General features: G+C 37.0%; 2 pseudogenes; one reads left to right on the top strand and one right to left on the bottom strand.

Moving 5' to 3' along the window:
* The window catches only part of LOC113273223, a 138,555-nt pseudogene that overhangs the window by 45,175 nt on the left and 78,985 nt on the right, over positions 1-14,395 (top strand).
* On the bottom strand, positions 5,808-5,907 carry LOC113276687 (annotated as a pseudogene).

Here is a 14,395-nt window from a genome sequence, read left to right on the forward strand (position 1 = left end):
TAATCTACAAGTTTGTTTCGGTATCTCTACTTTTATCTGGTAGTTTTTCGAAACAAACACAAGATTTTCAAAACCTTGATTTACATCTAAATGGAAATCGATTCGGTGTTTTGTGAAAAATAAAAGATCGAAAAATATCAACCGTGTTGTTGTATCTTTTAAAGAGAACTTTGTTCTGCCAAAAGATTTTCGGGAATAACTTCTAAAGAGAATTTGTGTTATGCTAGAAGTTATACGAGAAGAATTCCTAAAGAGAATCGTTGTTCTGCTAGGAGTTCTACAAGTGATTGAATACAGATGAAACATGTATTACATGTAGTCCGAATAGGTAGTAGGAAATTGGTGTAACAACTTATAATCAGTGTGTGTTTATTCTGGACTAGTTCCCGGGGTTTTTCTGCATTTGTGGGTTTCCTCGTTAACAAAATTATGGTGTCTGTGTTATTTCTTTTCCGCGTTATATTTTGTTATATAATTGAAATATCACAGGTTGTGCGTTGTGTCGATTAATTAGGAAATCCAACCTTTGGTTGTTGATTGAAATTGATTGATCCTTGAACATTGGTATTTGGTACCGTTCAAGTTACTACTTTTATATTCAATCGGGCTCGCAAATTTCTATTTGCTGATTGCAGATTGATTTGAGAGATAGAGATATAAAATCTTGTATATACTTTTCTTTAGATTGAGTCTGACTGTCTAGTTGATTCTCTAGAAAGTATATTGGAGTAAGTCCTCTCAGATTTCTAAACGAATTGTTGGGTGTGGTTTTTGTACCCCTTCTCACAATCTTATACTTTCCTAGGGTTACAATCCTATAAAAGTTTTTCTAACTCCACTACATCTCATATCAATTACACAATTCACTTTTATCATAACCATATTCTGACATTCTTAATGGCTGATGAACATGAAAAATCAATCTCTGCTTCGGCATCAAAGTTTATGCAAGATGCTTTAGAACTGGGTGATGTTGAGGAAGTTGTTTATCATCAATCTGATGACGTAGAAGAGAAAATTGAGGGAGAAGAAAAGATAAGTCTTATTGGTAAAATAATCATTGAAGGGAAAATGGGATTGAAGATTGTAGAAAAGCACATTGGATACTGGGGATTTTATTTCTGAAGGAGATCTCAAAGTATTTGAGTTAGATGATAATATCATGGAATTTTGGTTTAAGAATCATGATACTCAGAAAAAAAAAGTTTTTGATACTCGTCCTTGGAGTATTAATGGTTATCTTATTAATCTGCGTTTTTATAATTCTAGAATAGTTTATCAAGATTTGGACTGGGGAAAGCAATGTTTCAGGATTCAAATAAAAAAGATACTTCCACAGCATAGGAATGTTAAAGTTTTTACTAAGATAGGAAAAATTATGGGTGAAGTATTAGCTACTGAACCTGAAGACAGAGTGCCAGTTGGAGGAGATCTCGTGAAAGCTTGTGTACAGGTAGATATCAATTATCCTCTAAGAACAGGGTGATGGTCATTACTAATGATGTGTCAACTAGATGGCTTAAGTTTTCCTATGAAAAACAACCACACAAGAACTGCAAACAATGCATCCCATAAGCTAGTTAACAAAGCTAGAACTACTAGAGCTTCTTTCAACTTTTTTGGTAACATCCCAGACAATTATGATGAAATCTTAAGGAATGTTAATGTTTCTTAGTTGTATTGTTTCCTTATTAATGATAATCTTACTTTGGTGTCAAAACTAAATACTTCTACCCATAAAAAAGTGTCGTAATCGTTGGCCCTTAGGACGGTTCCTATGGGCATGGCAAAGCCGTCATTTTTCCAACTTTTCACCCACTGTGGGTATGGCAAAGTGGAAAATTTGCCACTTTCCCAGGCCAGGTCGAGTCTCTACCGAGCGGTCTCGACCGCTGGGTGTAATACAAAACCGCTAGCGGCGTAAACTCGACCGCCCACTTCTTCTCATCTAACGGTCACCATTTCATCATCCTATAAATACAATATCCAATTTCATTTCAACTCACACTATTTCTTCAATCTTCATTCTTTCACTCCATAAATCCAATATGTCAGTTCGAGGCCGTCAATTTAGCTTAGCTGAAGATGAATCCATTTGCAGAAATTATGTTCTTACATAAGATATGGCCAATGGTGCACAACAAGAACAACATACTTCATGGCAAAACATATTTCAGAGATTTTAAGTAGAAATATTGAACCTTAATAATCGGGATGCAAATACTTTGTGTCATCGCTTTGGAGTAATCGACAAGGATGTGATCTTGTTTGTTGCTGCGCTTATTGAAGGAAACCGAAACCAAGTAAATGGTCAAAAAGAATTTGATATAGAGCAAATGTGTCGGGTTGAATGGCACAACAGAGTGGGAAAAGATTTTCAATTTGGAAGTTGTTACCTTATCTTGAAGATGTTTCCCAAATATGATGCATTTAGAATAGCATTTCTATGATACATCTTTCATTTGTATGATTGATAGACGCATTTATGTGTCTATTTTGATCTCGATTTTCTATTTTGTTAGTACCCATTTTTGTACTTATTTTGGTATTTTATGTTTTTGTAGGTGTTTTTGGAGAAATAAGCTTTTGCGGGAAAATTGGCTCGAAAAGTGGTATTTGTGCTCGTGGGAGAATATTACTATTCAGACTCTCAATTTGGATAAGGGACACTTCAATTACTAAGGGGCACTTACTGATAAGGGGTATCCTCTTTACTATTTGTTGCCGCATGCTATTTACACCCCATCGAAGGATATGGCATCCCCTTTTTCTTCATCGTTCAAACACAATTTTGGCGGGAAACTATATTATTACCTGCGTGAATTTGGGAGCATCAGTTGGACGTGAAATAACGAGATTCAATGGATGATTTTTGATGGGCTGACTTATCAAGAGCAGACAGGCTTATTATGAGAGTTTGGATCGATTGAAATGGGATGGATAATAAGTTATCGACAACACAGGGGAGGATAGTTTTCTCAGGTCCTGGGAAAGATTGAAGATAGATTTTCATGGATTTTTTCACGGGATCGTATGGTGATTGGCCTGTTTTATCAAAACAGGGAAGTTGGGGGATTTATTCATGGAAAGAAAGAAGATTTCTTAAAACAGAGTAGATGATAATATATCGGGTATTTTTCTGTTTCAATATGTGGAAGTTACGTGGAAGGATGGAAATAAGAGATTGTATAAAGATTTTATTAGGGTCTTGAGAGAGTTCTGGAGGCTTGGACAACTCAGTTTACGCGCAGAAGAAAAAGGAAAGGCAGAAAAGTCCGTGACTTGCAGAGAAGAGAACGGGAAGATAATTTAAATATTTCTCGAAATATCGTCACCTGTAGAGTATATATAAGTTGTTTCGAGTCTCATATAAGGGGTAAGAAACCTTAGGAGAAGTTTAGAACACCACAGAGATCCAGAGATCGAGTTGCAGGAAAATACCTTATTCTGCTGCTGCTGCTGAAGAGGAAGAACACGAAGAACATTGACGCACAAGCAACTGTCGCAGCAAACTATCATTGTTTCACAGCAGTACCTATGTGTCGTTCATCACAGCGGTTGCATTAGGTCTTTAGTTACTATTTCTCCCTATAACAGTGATTCTGCAACACCAACAAACTGTTGCGAATCGTCTGTATTATCACTTTTCATCTTTTTAATCATCTTTTGAGCCATAAAAAAATATTTTAAGATCATGATTAATATGAGGAGATAAACCCCATTGCTGAGGCGATAGGGGAAGCTATTTTTCCAACAAAAAGCGGTACAATCTATTTTATTTAATTTATTGCAATTGTTATTATGATTATTTGTCTTGAACTATTATTGAATATGATTTTTATTTGAGTGATTTTGATCTATTTTGATGGAGTATGCTTAGTTTATAGACTCTTGATGCTTCATACTTGGTATTTACAATTATTACTTTTGAAAATCTATTAGTTGCAATATTTTAGAATCAAATTAAACGAGAAAATTGCATGAATATGAATATTTGGACCAAATCACTTTGAACTTGGAAAATAGTGGAATCTTAGCCTCAGTGTTCTTTTAATATTGATACCAACTTTGTCAGTGTTTGTTATAATTATTAGTGAGTTTTCTATTTAGTTTTGAATTTAAGTCTAAAGTTATCCTTCACAAGTTCGAGAATCGAATCACTTTTTACCACTATCTACAAATCACATCCATTTTTGGCGCCGCCGACGCGGACTTGTTTTTAGGGTTTTAGATTTATTTTACTTGTTTTTTTTATTTTTTTTGTTCTTTTTTATGTTTTTGGGTATTTATCTTGTGTCTACAGGTTCTGGATTATAAAGAAAATTGAGCCAAAGAGTTTGGTGATTTCATAAAGACTTGGAGCTAAAGATTAAAGCAAAAAGAACAGAAAAGAAGACAATTTTATTTTAGATAATTTTAGTTTAGGGTTTTTTTTTATTTTCTTTTAGAAAAAAAAACTGTATTAGGGTTTATTATTTTTGTAATTTTTCTTTTCTTTTTGGACTTTTAGACTGTGGGACATTATTTTTTTACTACCCTACGGAAGGGTACTTCAAATATAAACTGTTTGCAGAGAAGGAGGACAATTACGATATTGTCTCTGCACCTTGGGTTCGTACACTTGACATCAGAGTCAGTGGCCCGAGTCGACTACAACCGATTCATCCCCCGTCTGGAACGGGAGGTAAGATTCAAAACACTCGTGAATCCCCTGTCAGCGAGTTACTTGACTCCTTCGTATGCATATATGTTGAGGACTGAATACAGACATTTATTTTTCTAGTAAAGGGCAAGGCCTGGCCATACAAGATAAGGGTTCGGATTTCATCACCGTTCTCTTCTTGCCTGCTTTAGGAACACGTAACCTACGCGAACCTAAGGCTAAAATTTTGACTAGAACGAGACTGATAGGGTAACGAGCTTAACAAGAAAGTCATTCGAAAAATATTGGTTACTCTTTTAAGCATACTTCGAAGTTCTTGACGGTTTCTGTAAGTTGAATGCGTGACTGCGCCGCCTTGTAATACCGGTGAAGCCTTGGGTATCAAAGCTCCACCGAGCTTCCCTCGTCTCTATTCAACTTAATTTAACTCGGATTGATTCCAGATGGGTTTGCTTAAATTGTAACGAATTCCCGTTCGAAGGATTAGAAGCTGGTCTAGAAACAATCTAAGTGGAGCCATCATGCTTTTTGTTTGCTAGAAATCAATAGGTTTGATTTGGTTGAGTCGGCCTTGATCTGTGTTTGCTTACCCTTCCAATTTAGAAATTTTATTGTATGCCTGAACGTAAAAGAGATGCGCTAGGTAGATTTATTAAAGAGAAACCTAGTAGTTTGAAGCGTCTTGATTACCTTAATCTAGAGAGTCCGACTTTTGAAGAGTTTGTTTTTGAACGTCCTTTGACTGAGGAGAGAATCACTGTTGCTCCGATAGCGCCAGAAATGGCAACTTTGAAAGCTTTGTTGAATCCAACTAGGACTACTCGTCCCTCATGTATCAGGTTAGCTGAGACGGAAGCAACTTATGAACTTAAACCTGGGACCTTACAGCTGCTCCCAATCTTTTTAGGGAAAGAAAATGAAAACCCCTATTTCCATGTTAGGGACTTTGAGGGAATTTGTAGTACCCTCAGGTTTAGAAACCTAGATGATGATGCTTTGAAAATTAGGTTATTCCCATTTTCCCTGAAAGATAAAGCTAAATCGTGGCTATATAGTTTGGCTTCCGGGTCAATCAAAACGTATGAACAACTTACATCTGCCTTTTTGAACAAGTTTTTCCCTAGGAACAAAACATCGTCTATTAGGACGCAAATATGCACGTTTTCTCAACAGGAGGGGGAAACTTTGTATAGGTATTTGGAAAGGTTCAATGATTTATTAGCCCAATGTCCTCATCATGGTTTAGAGAAGGTTAGGTTAGTTCAGATCCTTTATGAGGGTTTAGATTATCCCACCACAACCACAGTAGAATCTATGTGTACTGGTGGATTTGAGAACCAAACAGTTGATGACGCGATGACATATTTGCATGAAGTCGCCGAAAATACCCAACAATGGGAAAGTAGTAGGGGACCCCAGAAAACAATTCTTCTCGGTAGAGGAAACGTTAATAGGGTAGAAGGAGGCTACGAATCAGATGCCAAAATTGCTGCTATAGCGAAAAGGTTAGAAGCTTTAAAAGTGGGTAACACTAGTGGTAGATCAGAACCTTTTTGGGAAGGCCAGAATAATGAAGAGAAAGCCAATGCTCTATATAATAACACTAGGTTTGATAATCGTCAGAAGTTTGACCCATATTCAGAAACCTATAATCCTAGTTGGAGAAACCATCCGAACTTTTCATGGTCTAAGGGCCAGAGTCAGGGTCAGTCTAATAATTTTAATGCTCCCCCAGGTTTTGGCTACACTAGGAATACATCAGGCCCAGAAAATAAAACGACTAGCTGAGAGGAATCTATTAAGATGTTAGCAAAAACTTAGGAAATGTTAGCATAGCGCCATGTTAGTTTTCAACAGGAAACCAAGCAGAATTTTCAAACTAATGCTCAGAGCCTTGCTAAGTTAGAACTTCAAGTCGGCCAAATAGCTAAGACCTTAAGTGAGAGAGATAATGGTAGGTTCCCTAGTCAGACTAATCCCAATTCTAGAGGAGTTCATGAAGTAGGTACAAAACCATCGAATCAATTGAATGTTATTAGTACCCTTAGGAGTGGTAGAATAGTAGACAATCAGGTAACCATGCCCGATAGTGAACATACTGTAGTTCACCCCTCAGGACCACTAGCTAAGAAAACTGATAAAATTTCTGATGATGCCAACTCAGTTCCTGAGAGGTCTGATTTTGTGCCTAGAGCCCCATTTCCTCAGCTATTAGTAACAACAAAGAAGGAATCGAACTTTAATGACATATTGGAGATTTTTAAGCAAGTTACCATAAACCTTCCTTTATTAGATGCAATTAGGAAAATTCCTGCTTATGCCAAGTTCCTTAAGGATATGTGTACGCGAAAGCGAAAACTTAGCGTCCATAAGAAAGCCTTTTTAGCTAGTCACGTAAGTTCAATTATTCAAAACACTACAACTCCAAAGTAAAAAGACCCAGGTTCCCCTACCATTGCTTGTACAATAGGTAAACACCGGGTAGAAAAAGCTTTACTTGACTTAGGAGCCAGTGTGAACCTACTTCCGTACCATGTGTACTTACATCTAGGACTTGGTGAAATGAAACCTACTCAGATAACACTGCAGTTAGCTGATAGGTCTGTTAAAATTTATCGAAGTGTTATTGAGGATATCCTTATTGAGGTCGACAAGTTTATCTATCCAGTGGATTTCGTGGTCCTAGATACTCAACCTGTCCCTGACCCAGAGAACCAGATACCTGTGATTTTAGGTCGCCCATTTTTAGCTACGTCGAATGCGATCATTAACTGTCGAAATGGTGTGATGAATTTATCTTTTGGTAATATTACTATAGAGATGAACATTTTTAATGTCAGTAAGCTACCTTATGATCTAGATGACACACGTGTTGAAGAGGTGAACATGATAGAAGCCTTAGTTCAGAAGTCATTACCAAACATTCTATTTGAAGACCCATTAGAAAGTTGTATCCCATTTTGGTTTAGATTTTGATGACGATAGCACTATTGAACAAGTGAATGCTCTATTAGATTCTACCCTGTGTTATACACTGATATATGGAAAGCTAGGTTCGAACCGTTACCAGTTTCTGAGACTACCCTAATTCCTTCTTTAGAAGAGCCCCCAAAGTTGGACCTTAACCACTACCCGATACTCTACAGTATGTGTTTTTAGGCCCATCTGAGACTTTACCTGTGATTGTAGCTTCTGAGTTGGATAGTGATCAGGAAAGTAGGCTAGTAAAAGTACTTCAAGACAATAAGGAAGCTTTAGGGTGGACTATAGCAGACATTAAGGGTATAAGTCCTACTGTGTTTATGCATCAGATTCATTTAGAGGAAGACTCCAAACCTTCTAGGGAGGTGCAACGTCGACTGAACCCTAACATGAAAGAGGTAGTTCGAAAAGAGGTGCTTAAGTTGTTAGATGCGAGTATTATTTACCCAATTTCAGACAGTAAGTGGGTCAGCCCTGTTCAGGTTGTCCCCAGGAAATCAGGTATCACTGTAGTCCAGAATGATAATAATGAATTAATCCCAACCCGAGTGACCACGGGATAGCGTGTGTGTATTGACTATAGGAAATTTAACAAGGTCACAAGGAAGGATCACTTTCCCATTCCTTTTATCGACCAAATGCTAGAGCGATTAGCTGGACATAGTCACTATTGCTTCTTAGATGGCTACTCCGGTTATAATCAGATCGTTATTGCCCCAGAAGACCAAGATAAAACCACTTTTACCTGTCCCTTTGGTACCTTTGCGTATAGACGCATGCCTTTCAGGCTATGTAATGCCCCTGCAACTTTTCGGCGTTGTATGATGAGCATATTTTCTGATATGGTAGAACGGTTCTTAGAGGTCTTTATGGATGATTTTTCAGTGTTTGGCTCATCTTTCGATGAGTGCTTGCATCATTTGACATTAGTGTTGACTAGGTGTAAGGAAAAAAATTTAGTGCTTAATTGGGAAAAATGCCATTTCATGGTTAAATCAGGAATTGTATTAGGGCACATCGTCTCTTCAAAGGGTGTAGAGGTAGATAAAGCCAAAGTTGACCTTATTAAGACTTTACAGGTCCCAAAAACCGTAAAATATATTAGGTCATTCCTAGGGCATGCAGGTTTTTACCGTCGATTCATTAAGGATTTTAGCTTGATTTCTAGACCTCTTTGCAATTTGCTTGCAAAAGATGTTAAGTTTGTCTTTGATGATGCTTGTTTAGAGGCTTTTGAGAAGCTTAAAACTTTACTCACTACTGCCCCGATAGTCCAGGCACCTAACTGGAACCTACCCTTTGAGATTATGTGTGATTCTTCAGATTATGCTATAGGCGTCGTTTTAGGACAACGAGAAAACAAATTACTTCATGTGATTTATTATGCTGGCAAAACTCTGAATGATGCCCAAATGAACTACACAACTACCGATAAGGAACTTTTAGCCATCATGTTTACCTTGGATAAGTTTAGGTCCTATCTTTTAGGTTCTAAGATCATAATCTATACAGATCATGCTGCTTTGAAATACCTTTTATCTAAGAAGGATACAAAACCTAGATTGATTAGATGGATCCTATTGTTAGAGGAATTTTCCCAGACATTTGAGACAAAAAGGGTGCAGAAAATGTAGTAGCGGACCACTTGTCTAGGCTAGTTGTTAGTTACCCTAGTGATTCCCTTCCTATAAGGGATAGCTTTCCTGATGAACAATTGTTCTCTGCTTCCCAATCACCTTGGTATGCAAATATAGTGAATTATCTTGTTACTGGTCAAACCCCTCAACATTGGGGTAATAAAGATCGTTCTAGGTTTTTAGCCGAGGTTAAGCATTTCTTTTGGGACGATCCTTATCTGTTTAAGTATTGTCCGGACCAGATTATTAGGAGATGTGTATCTGAGAGTGACCAGTCTAGTATTATCTCCTTTTGTCATGAACATGCATGTGGGGTCATTTTAGTGCTAAGAAGACTGCTGCTAAGATTTTGCAGTGTGTATTTTACTGGCCTTCGTTGTTTAAAGATTCCCATAGTCATTGTGTTTCTTGTGAGCATTGCCAGAAGTTAGGAACCATTTCCCGTAGAAATATGATGCCTTTGAATCCTATTTTAGTGATTGAGGTCTTTGATGTGTGGGGCATTGATTTTATGGGTCCATTTCCTATTTCGTTTGGTTATCTTTACATACTTGTCGTTGTAGACTATGTGTCTAAGTGGGTTGAGGCGGTTCCATGTAAAACAAATGACCACAGGGTCGTAATCCAGTTTTTGAAAGAAAACATACTTACACGTTTTGGTACGCCGCGAGATATAATTAGTGATGGAGGTTCACACTTTTGTAATAGACCGTTTGCTCTTTTAATGAAACAATACGGTATTACCCATAAAGTAGCAACCCCATATCACCCTCAGACTAGGGGTCAGGTAGAGGTTTCCAATAGGGAAATTAAACGTATTCTAGAGAAAACAGTTAATCCAAATATGAAAGACTGGTCGTCGAGGCTTACTGATGCCTTATGGGCTTAACGTACTGCGTTGAAGACACCCATTGGAATGTCACCTTATCGTTTAGTATTTTGCAAGGCATGTCACCTGCCTGTTGAGTTAGATCATCGAGCCTATTGGGATATTAAGAACTTAAACTTTTCACTTGACAAGGCAGGAGCTCAAAGAAAGCTCCAGCTCAATGAGTTGGACGAGATTCATAGAGATGCATATGATAGTGCTAAGGAGTATAATAACAAAATAAAACTTGTGCATGATAGGAATATTTTACGAAAGTCATTTTCTCCAGGTCAAAAATTTCTTCTATATGACACTCGGTTGCATCTATTCCCCGGGAAGTTGCGCTCTCGATGGACCGGTCCTTTTGTGGTCTGTACTGTTTTTTCTCATGGCGCTGTTGAGATTGAGACACCATATGGTAGTAGTTCTTCGAAGGTTAACGGTCAGCGATTGAAGCCCTTTTTAGAGCCTTTTCCTACAGGTGATGTTGAGGAGGTCTCTCTGGAGGACCCTGTTTACCTTGATTGACCATGAAGGTGATTTTGTATGTTGTATATTATTTTTGTAGGTTTTTGGTTACACTTCACCCAGGTACTATCTTTCCGACTTATCTCTTTACTATTTCCTCATGTTACTTATATTTTTGGTACTGTTATTTAATTAGAAATATTGAGGAAAATGTTAGATTTAAGTTTGGGGGTGGGGTAGAACTTTTTGTTACCTTTTCGTTGCACTAAATAAACTCCAGAGCCTAGAAATTTATCCTTATTAAGGATGGCACTAACCAGTCTAAGTGGATGGAAGCATTTTGGTTGTAGGAGTTGAGGAACCAATCTGATTAGATGGAAACATCTAAAGAGTCTATTCATAAAAGCACAGAGCTCAGGTGTTAGAAATAACATGGTAGTTTCGCCATATCTCATTGAGTCCTTTTCACTTCTATTTTTATTATTTATTTTTTTAAAAAATATGTTTCTCTACGTGATTAGATGGGGCTCACGATTCAAGTTGTTACCATTGCTAGGGTGAAATAAATGATTTAGATAGCCATATAAAAAAAAGAAATTGAGACCATACCATCAGACCAACTGGAATAAATTCAATAAAGTCGACCACTGGAACTCTTGTATATGCCAGTTGTGTTGACCTAGAGTTAGGATTATCGACCACTGGTACCCTTGTATATGCCAGTGTGTTGATATTAGTCAGACCGGTATCTTAGTCCATTAGGATAGGTTCATTATGGCAGTGGCCTTCAGACAGATACGAGAAACACCGTTCACCTTAGTCAACATCAAAACCATCTATGTTTTTCTATATCCATCTTCTTAATCTATCCATGTGATTTGTTTGATTCTGAGTTTGGATGCGACTATCTGAGTATAGCTCTGTCAATTTATACGAATTTTAGTATGCTTGAGTGCGAACTCGTGTACAACAATTGGAATTTCGCATCAGGGTACTTCCTCTTGTAGTCAATAAGTATGACAACCAAGGAGATTCTTTAGTGCCTTCCAAGGTTCTGTGTAGATAGCTAGGGTCTGGAGTATAAAGTTTTTGTGGGTATACCTCTGGTAAGCCCTCCGGAGACAACACTCCGCCACTAGAGACACCTAGGGGTTTAAAGGCTTATTGCATACGCTAAATGCAATCGACGATGCCTGCGACAGTGAGTTAGGATTTTATTTATATTTTATTTTTGCTCGAGGACTAGCAAATAATAGGTTTGGGGGTATTTGATAGATACATTTATGTGTCTATTTTGATCTCGATTTTCTATTTTGTTAGTACCCATTTTTGTACTTATTTTGGTATTTTATGTTTTTGTAGGTGTTTTTGGAGAAATAAGCTTTTGCGGGAAAATTGGCTCGAAAAGTGGTATTTGCGCTCGTGGGAGAAAATTAGTATTCGGACTCTCAATTTGGATAAGGGGCACTTCAATTACTAAGGGGCACTTACTGATGAGGGGTATCCTCTTTACTATTTGTTGTCGCATGCTATTTACACCCCATCGGAGGATAGGGACATCCCCTTTTTCTTCATCGTTCAAACACAATTTTGGCGGGAAACTATATTATTAGCTGCGTGAATTTGGGAGCATCAGTTGGACGTGAAATAACGAGATTCAATGGCTGATTTTTGATGGGCTGACTTATCAAGAGCAGACAGGCTTATTATGAGAGTTTGGATCGATTGAAATGGGATGGATACTCAGTTCTCGACAACACAGGGGAGGATATTTTTCTCAAAGTCCTGGGAAAGATTGAAGAGAGATTTTCATGGAGTTTTTCACGGGTTCGTACGGTGATTGGCATGTTTTATCAAAACAGGGAAGTTGGGGGATTTATTCATGGAAAGAAAGAAGATTTCTTAAAAGAGAGTAGATGATAATATATCGGGTATTTTTCTGTTTCAATATGTGGAAGTTACGTGGAAGGATGGAAATAAGAGATTGTATAAAGATTTTATTAGGGTCTTGAGAGAGTTCTGGAGGCTTGGACAACTCAGTTTACGCGTAGAAGAAAAAGGAAAGGCAGAAAAGTCTATGACTTGCAGAGAAGAGAACGGGAAGATAATTTAAATCTTTCTCGAAATATCGTCACCTGTAGAGTATATATAAGTTGTTTCGAGTCTCATATAAGGGGTACGAAACCTTAGGAGAAGTTTAGAACACCACAGAGATCCAGAGATCGAGTTGCAGGAAAATACCTTATTCTGCTGCTGCTGCTGAAGAGGAAGAACACGAAGAACATTGACGCACAAGCAACTGTCGCAGCAAACTATCGTTGTTTCACAGCAGTACCTATGTGTCGTTCATCACAGCGGTTGCATTAGGTCTTTAGTTACTATTTCTCCCTGTAACAGTGATTCTGCAACACCAACAAACTGTTGCGAATCGTCTGTATTATCACTTTTCATCTTTTTAATCATCTTTTGAGCCATAAACAATTATTTTAAGATCATGATTAATATGAGGAGCTAAACCCCATTGCTTAGGCGATAGAGGAAGCTACTTTTTCAACAAAAAGCGGTACAATCTATTTTATTTAATTTATTGCAATTATTATTATGATTATTTTCCTTGAACTATTATTGAATATGATTTTTATTTGAGTGATTGTGATCTATTTTGATGGAGTATGCTTAGTTTATAGACTCTTGATGCTTCATACTTGGTATTTATAATTATTACTTTTGAAAATCTATTAGTTGCAATATTTTAGAATCAAATTAAACGAGAAAATTACATGAATATGAATATTTGGACCAAATCACTTTGAACTTGGAAAATAGTGGAATCTTAGCCTCAGTGTTCTTTAATATTGATACCAACTTTGTCAGTGTTTGTTATAATTATTAGCGAGTTTTCTATTTAGTTTTGAATTTAAGTCTAAAGTTATCCTTCACAAGTTCGAGAATCGAATAACTTTTTACCACTATCTACAAATCACATCAATGATGCATTTATATGTAATAAAGATTTAAAGTTGTTATCGAAGTTTAATTTTAAGATGTTAACATAAACTAGTGTATCTTTCATTAAGTTTGATAATTTACATTAGTGCCTCTTTCATTAATCTAGATAATTTACATTTGTACCTCTTTCATTAATCAAGATAATGATATATAAATTAGACATAACTTACAATAAAGACTTTAAAAATTAAAATTTGGGACAATGTTCTTCATCTTGTTTATCTTCTTCATTTCACCAAACTTTCAATCAATGCGCTCATGAACGGAGTTTCCATTGTTTATGTTCTTCTTTGCCTTGCCTTGAACTTTTCTTTGTCTTTTCTTAGTTGGAGGTTTGATTTGGTTAATATCCAAAACTTGTAGACTTCTTTGGTTTTTACTCATTTCTTTATAACCATCACATATCTTACTAACGGCGGCTTCAAGCACCACTCCGGAAAAATCAAGTTATTGGGTAGCCAAGTCAAGTTGGGATTCAAACTTTTCCATTTCGTAAGAAAAGATAGATATTTTTTCTGCAAAAAATTTGGTGTAATAGTTGAGTTTGAATGTCACATTTTTATAGCGGTAGAGAAAGATCCGTTGGAGATTCAAAATCAACCGAACTATTGAGACTCGGTCGCTTATCTTTTTCCCCATAGTGACGCGGCCAGTTTTCCAGGCCAGCTAACATGGAAAATGGGTGGATTAGTGTCACATGCCCATTTAATCGCCTAAAAGTTTCATGGGACATGACCAGAAATAATTTTGGTTAAGTGAATCAACTTC

The sequence above is a fragment of the Papaver somniferum genome, chromosome 4, assembly GCF_003573695.1.
Source record: "Papaver somniferum cultivar HN1 chromosome 4, ASM357369v1, whole genome shotgun sequence".
Lineage (NCBI taxonomy): Eukaryota > Viridiplantae > Streptophyta > Magnoliopsida > Ranunculales > Papaveraceae > Papaver > Papaver somniferum.